The 7,239-nt window shown below is 34.6% G+C and overlaps 1 protein-coding gene and 2 long non-coding RNA genes across 4 annotated transcripts in view; 2 read left to right on the forward strand and 1 right to left on the reverse strand.

Annotated features, from left to right (window-relative positions):
• The window catches only part of LOC130055207 (uncharacterized), a 3,299-nt gene extending 1,883 nt beyond the window's left edge, over nucleotides 1–1,416 (forward strand). Inside the window, exon 2 of the long non-coding RNA XR_008803494.1 lies at nucleotides 1,021–1,416. This is a non-coding gene — a long non-coding RNA (uncharacterized LOC130055207). The remainder of the gene's footprint in view (nucleotides 1–1,020) is intronic.
• LOC125649146 (flap endonuclease GEN homolog 1-like) overlaps nucleotides 1–2,800 on the reverse strand; it is a 23,521-nt gene extending 20,721 nt beyond the window's left edge. For both annotated transcript variants that reach the window (XM_056167036.1, XM_048876400.2), the window contains exon 1: nucleotides 2,680–2,800. The gene's annotated coding sequence lies outside the window, so the exon portion shown is untranslated. The remainder of the gene's footprint in view (nucleotides 1–2,679) is intronic.
• A 115-nt stretch (nucleotides 2,801–2,915) lies between these two features.
• LOC125649147 (uncharacterized) lies at nucleotides 2,916–5,543 on the forward strand. Its single transcript, XR_007360603.2, has 2 exons — nucleotides 2,916–3,054; nucleotides 4,573–5,543. It is a non-coding gene; the product is annotated as an uncharacterized LOC125649147 (long non-coding RNA).
• Nucleotides 5,544–7,239: the final 1,696 nt, after the last annotated feature.

A 7,239-nucleotide genomic window follows, 5' to 3' on the forward strand; every position in this document is an offset into this window, starting at 1 on the left:
AGCTATATAAATATGCTAATCAAGCTATATAGCTTTTTAAAGCTAATTGAAATTGCTTGATATAACTATTTCAAATCTTCTATCAAATATATTTTTAAAGCATAAAAATTGAATTTCTAAGTGAAAATATTTCATCCTTGTACTTGAAACAACACACTGTAAACAAAAAAAGCTTCTTAAACTATGTACCTTAGGAAGAATTTTGATTCAAAATTGTCAAATGTTTAGGATTATTAAGTTGTTACAGATTCCACATTGTAAAGTCATCATATACTTATCAAAGCTTCGACACACATAAGGCAGTGGACAGTTATCAATACAAAAGAAATTCTCTTTTCATGAAAATTCTTAAAATGACATATGATCTATACCTAGAATAGTGTTGTGGTTAGTTCAAAGTACATGTATATTGTTATGTGTCATTGCACTTAAGAAATTTAATCGAAACTAGCTTAATGAAGCTGTTTGAAATAGCTTTATAAAACTATATAGCTAAATATAGAGATTGTGCTGGGCCTGATAGATATAGCAATACAGAGGAAATCCGTCATATGCATCAAAAGTTTGAAAAAGGTGAATTGACTTTTAAATATAAATTTATGAACAAAATTGAAAAAAAAAAGAAATTAGGAAGAATCTTTTCTCTTCATTTAAAACATGTTGGGTAGATTTTGAAGTTGTTTAACTCGGCTTTATACATGATGTCAGATCTCTGAATGCAAGCAAGCTTTCATATGACTACAATGTATAGGGGAAATCAGATATATGTACAATAAATATGGTAAGCTTTATTGATAAAAATCATGAAAACTCATACATTCAGTTTTAATATGAATTACTTCATGTATTTCCAAATAAGTTAAAAAAATATACATGTATGTACAGTGAACAGTATTTTTAACAAATACATGAATTATAATTTCAGCATTATTTATTTATTTTATTTTATTTTTTACATCTTTGCTTCTCAAATTGACAAAAGTCTATTATCAATATTGTGGCATCCCTCCTCTTTTTCAGGTTAATGGGAACAGGATAATTTTCCATGCCTTTCACTTGAGGTCTTCAGTTTCATCATTAATCATCTGAATGTCGGTATACCAAACTCTCATGACGTCATGTCATTACTGGATATTCCTTAACACTGGTTTATTTAAACCACACTACCTATAACATTGCCAAATATTAGACTGAAAATTTTCAAATACACAAGATTTGAAGCAGCAATAGAAAAGAATTACATATGTATAACACACAAAAAAGAAGAAATTAATTCTCACCTGGCTGATATGAACTTTTTACTCCTTTTTAGCTCCCTTTCACTGCATACCAGCCAATAACTAGCAGTCATTATATGCAGATCAGCCATTGTTATCAACCTGTGTATATATATGTTGAATAAAATATGAATGAAAATTGTTGTTCTTTGTTATTCTTTTTAAAAAATATATATACTCAATAGTATATTTCCTTACACAGTACTGAATCAAAGGGGTAGGAGAGCAAATATATAATATATAACATGGCTCATGTTCAGCTGGTTCCATTCTTGTATACAAGTGGTTTGAGTGGAAATGTACATATCTGATGTACATGTAAAGTACCTTGATTGCACAGGCAATATGCATCACTTGTGTTCGAATTTACTATTAAAGAGTACTCTTTAATAGTAAATTCGACCCCAAGCGATGCATATTGCCTGTGCTTGATTGGTATTAAAAGTTGGAGAAAAGATCAATGTTCTTTGATATAATTCAAAATTTTGCAGTGAATGAACCATCAGTATGGAGCTTGAATAAATGATCATGCAAATTCTAGTATAGATCCGTAGGGATATATTATCTGGTGTTCTCATATTTTATTTCATTGGCAGATATATATACCCCCCCCCCCCCCCCTCTCACTCCCTTGTGAAATTGCTTCATAATTTTTATGAGCCTGAACCATAAGTTCATAATTGAAATTATCTATTTAATGTCATATGAACACCGTTGTAAAATACATACACTGCTCAGATGTGGCTGAGGGTACAAGTATACCTATTCTTAAAGATTGACAAGATTTTGCACAGTCTATATTATAATTTTAAGAGTCAGTACAAACCTCTTGGTTTTCCTAAAAGTTAATATAAGCAAACTGGCTAGAACAATGATGTTTCTTTGTTGGTTCAGCTTTCACGGAATGTAATAATCGCACTCAATTTCGGCTGCTCGTGGTTTTCTACACAAATGACACCATCGTTTCCTCTGCGTGAACGCTTATCCCGGGTTTGGGAAAAGGTAAACTTTGACATCTTCCCAAGTAAATATATATCCCTTGCTATCCTTTATCTGATTTGCGACAGTTTGTGCCGCAAAATCTATATTTTGTCAAAAACAATTTTGTTACCAGTGTAAACAAAATTAACCGGAAGTACCCCTGTGGAACATTTTGCTCATATCACGTGACCGGCGTGGCTAAATACGAAAAATCCCGGGTGTTCCGGAGTAACTCGAAACACGGCTATTGTTATATATAGTATACTGTATAATAGTGTAAATCTATTTATTCACCAATCAAGGGCCCTCAGGGGGCATATACAAATTAACAATTAAACATTATAACTACATGATACAATAGTGTACTATATATACCAATTTGCTCACATTGTGTCAAAACTCTGTGGTCTAATCGTTTTACCTTTTCCGTGTACTTTCACTTTCGCCGTTTCGGGAAAATATTTTGTTTACGTTATATCGGAACGCCTCTGACGCAACTTTTTCTTTACGAATGTGCTACACGGGCAGATGAAAACAACCCATGGTCTCGCGCGGAAATGAGCGAAATGAAAGAGACGTATCCGGTAGTTAGTATTTATCCGGAATGCTAGTGCGCAATGGCGGCAATAAACAAACGAAGCGGATACGTTGAAGGAAAAACTTCTTTATTTATTTCTTACCGTTATGTAGACCAGTGAAAATAATGTACAACGATTAATCGCATAAATCCCATGAAGAATAGAAAACTGAAAGTAGGGCAAACATAGATCCCTGGACATATCAGAGGTGAGATCAGGTAAGTAGGGCTATTCTATGCATGAATGAAATGCAAAACTCACTGTCTGAACCAAATTATCCTACTGGTTTCACAATTCCATTACATCGAAATGATCATTGTATTTTCGTCCAACCCCCAACAAATAATCGGAAAGTAGACATTGATTTGGGGGGGGGGGGGGGGGGGGGGGGGGGGGGGGGGGGGGGGGGTAGAGGGGAGCTAAAGTGTTAAGATGAAAATGGGGGGCCCGAGGGATGTAATCAAATTCATCAGTTATAACATGTATACCAGAACTAGTAAATGCACAATTGGCTGGAAAAAGAGCAATATGGACTTGTATAATTATATAATGTGTATGTTTAATTGTTCAGAATGCAAAGTTGCAGTATGTATTCACATAGACATATAACGGATAACATATCTGTTATATGTCTATGCCCGGGGCAGGGTTGGCAAAAAAGTGGTCGATATGAGGCCGGTGGTCAATACTGGTTGAAACTGGTTAATACTGGTCGATTGAAAATTGTTTGGTATATATAATATACTTATAAGTCATATTACATAAATAATGTACAAATGACTGTTGAATATTGGGGAGATGTAAAAGTTTCTGTTCAAATTCCTTAATTTAACAAGAACTACCTTAGTATAAGTATTGTTTCATCAATCTTCATTTTAACTGTTGAATAAACATTTGAGAGTGGGTTAGTGATGTTTTCATAACAATAACAGGTACACTGGTCATCTCTGGTCCCTGCCTATGCTTATTAACACCTGTCCACTCTGCTTCCTGGGCTCAGGTAATGTCCAGCTACCTTTTATTCTTAATCTGTCCAGGTATTTGTATTAAGAGGTCTGTCTCCAATAATCAAGCTATGTTATAGAACTGTGACCCTCTGGTAGGTACTGAAGATATTTCGGTCAGTTTTAGCAAACCAAATATATTAAACTTATGAAATTACATTTGATTATCTAATGAAAAATATTAACTATTTAAGCTAGGGCTGTTATATTTTGTATATACATTTTTTACGAAAAGTTCTTTCATGTGATGCAACAGTGTTCGATCTTGTGACTTTGACCTGGAAGTTTGACCTACTTTTAATAAAAATCTGACCTATTCAATATCTCAACTATTTAAGACAGAGCTTTCATATTTTGTATATAGATTTCTTATCTCAAGATCTTTTGTATCATGCATGTACCATGATTAACCTTGTGACCTTGGTCTTATCCAGAACAGCAAGATCTTGTCGATCATATTGGTGTTGAGGCGGTGTTGGGGCATTTCTGTGTAATGTGAATTCATTTTCAGTAATGTTGTGATCCTTTGGGGCTCATGTAGGCTGGGGCCACAATATGGGATCAACATTTTTCATAGGAATAAAGACTGAAATCTTTTTAAAATCACAACAGCTGTACAATGACAGGGCCAAGGTGACTCCGTTGAGCGATGTGGCTCTTTGGCCTCTTGTACTGTTTAAGACGCATGTATTTAAAATTTATCATAGGGTATATTTGCATTTATTTTTTCAGAAATTTTGCATGTCCATGTCTTGGAAGGTGAATAGGTGAAAAGTCAATAGATGCTTACCATATCAGATGCTTGCAGAGGATTCTGGGGATAAAGTAGCAGAAAATTATGGAAAACAGGAAGTGGCAGCCAGGACTGACATCAATGCAATAAACAATGAGCTGAGGAGACGGTGATGGAACTATATAGGACACGTGCTATGGAGGGGAGGTGACAATGACAGTGAGATGGCGTTGGGTTGGACACCAGAAGGGAAGAGGGCATTTAAGAGACCGAAAACAACCTGGAGAGGAACAGTAGAAGCAGAAAGAAAGATTGCAGAATGGAGAAACTTGAATGAGATCAAGATGGTAGCAATAGAACAGAGTGGATTGGAGAGAGTCTCGGTCCTATGTGTTTTTGGCATGGAGAGAACTAAGTAATGTCTAGATTGTTGGAGATAGGATGACCAGGAATATGAATGGATGTGCTGGAAACTGTACTAAGACCCTTATGTATTTGGATAGATTTACATACCATCATGATTTTGCTATGAAAAACTTGAAAAAAATCCTCAACTCATATTGTAGCTGACATTGTACATTTGTACTTATTAATATTTCAAATGAACATATTTTTAGACATACAATATCTAAACTTTGGAGTCCATGTACATCTCCACATTGGATAATAGGTTATGATGTGTGAAATCTTTTCCTATGGTATGCACATGTTAACACATTAGTTTAAATGATGATGTATATCTTATGACTATGGAAGAGATTGTGTTCAGAACAGAATATGTGTCTAGAAGAGTTGTTGCCCTTGAATGTAATTCATTATTTACATGGGGTTGAAAAATAATCAAGCACACAGTAGTACTAAATGCATTATGTTAAAATACATTTATGAAGGGTATAAGTGATACTGTCCATTACTGATTAATACACTTTGTGAAATCATATTGTTATGTTTAATAAATTTCAAGGCTGCACCTTTGTACATTTTACAATATAATATTCTGCACTTTGGTATCAAATTCTCTTAACCTAATTTAAGAGTTACATATTCATTAACAGCAAGTTAATTATGATATGCTATGTAGTTTGTCAAAGGGGCATTAGCTGTGAAAGTGATGGCAACCTTTTTATTCAAAATCTCTCAATAAGAATATATATTAATGCCTAATAATAATATTTATTTTGTACAAAAACATGAGAAACCTAATAAAACGACAATAGATTGTCACTTTTAGTGTATAGAAATACATAAGGACGAATTATTGTCTTGCAAGACAATAATCATTTAATTACCAAAATTCATGTGATATTCATACACATTAATGTGCCTGTTTTGGGGGTTAAAAGGTGTTGGAAATAATTAAATACTGGTGTTATCACTGAAATATACATGTATGATATGGAGCCATTTAATTAATTTTTTGGTATCAAAATGGCAGCTAATGCCCCTTTAAGAATAACTATTTTCAATGCACATCATAATAACCTTGTTAAGCTTGAAAGAATATTGGCTATAAGGAATCTTGATCATAAATATTAAAAATATTTTTAATTTCTTTCAAGGAGTTCCTTATAAACAAGCATAAAATCATGATTATAGTACATTGACTCTTGTGTGTTTCAATCTGTTAGACTTTCCCATTTTATTGCATTTCTTGGAAGTTGTGTTAAAAGAATTGGTGGTCTTGAAAAAGGTTGTTGTAGTGAACAGCAAAGGTCAACTGCTATTCAACAGTCTGTATACCTAGTCACCAAGGGCAAGGGTAGAGGTTCTGCATTTCACAGGGCCAGTTAAGGGGCTAAAAGAATATAGTGTTAATGACAATTATTTCCATGGAATAATGAGAGACATCTCCCATTTCTTGTTATAGTGTTCTTCTTTAAAGATTTTGTGGGAGTTGAGAAATACTTTATTTGATGCACAGACACCAAATTAAAAGTGGAGCTTGTTGATCCTAAGTGACATCTCTGCCATTATCTTCAATGCAGTCTTTCATGTGTCTTATAAAGGTTTGCAAACACTAGTGCTTGCATAATGCACAGACACGTGAAGTGGGTAGTGTACGTGTACAGATGTTGTGTACACACCACCACCCCTCCACTGTCTACAAAATATATACCTGTATAACCAGTAATATCACCAGAATATGTTATTTCCCCACCGATCATCTTCATAAGTCATTATGAAGTCAGTTCTACATTCTATGAGCTCTGGTGAGATATTAATACATACCGTACCACTGGATCTAAAAGAAATCCGTTTTACCACCGTCCCATTCCAATTTGATATCCTTTACTCTCATGCGCTTTAAATCAGAGACGGGATACTTTTAACTTTGATAAAGTTGAATTTTCCATTATATTCACAAGCATAGTAAATTATCATCCCTTGCGAATTATGATATACTGGCTGAACACCCCCCCCCCCCCCCCCCCCCCCCTTACATTGCATGGTAGGATGAATCCGCCCCCTTCTTTACATGTATGGTGTTGAAGTTTGGAATAGAGAACATCTGTTATGGATTTTTTGGACCCCTTTTTATTTTCGTTTGATAGTCAAGAATTTTAGACGACCGCGAGTTATCCTCTGCTACCCCCCCCCCCCCCCCCCTTCAGAAAAAAAAACCCACGCCATCTGTCTGTCTGATGCTCTTAAGATTCTTATGTGCA

This window comes from Ostrea edulis, chromosome 5, assembly GCF_947568905.1.
Source record: "Ostrea edulis chromosome 5, xbOstEdul1.1, whole genome shotgun sequence".
Lineage (NCBI taxonomy): Eukaryota > Metazoa > Mollusca > Bivalvia > Ostreida > Ostreidae > Ostrea > Ostrea edulis.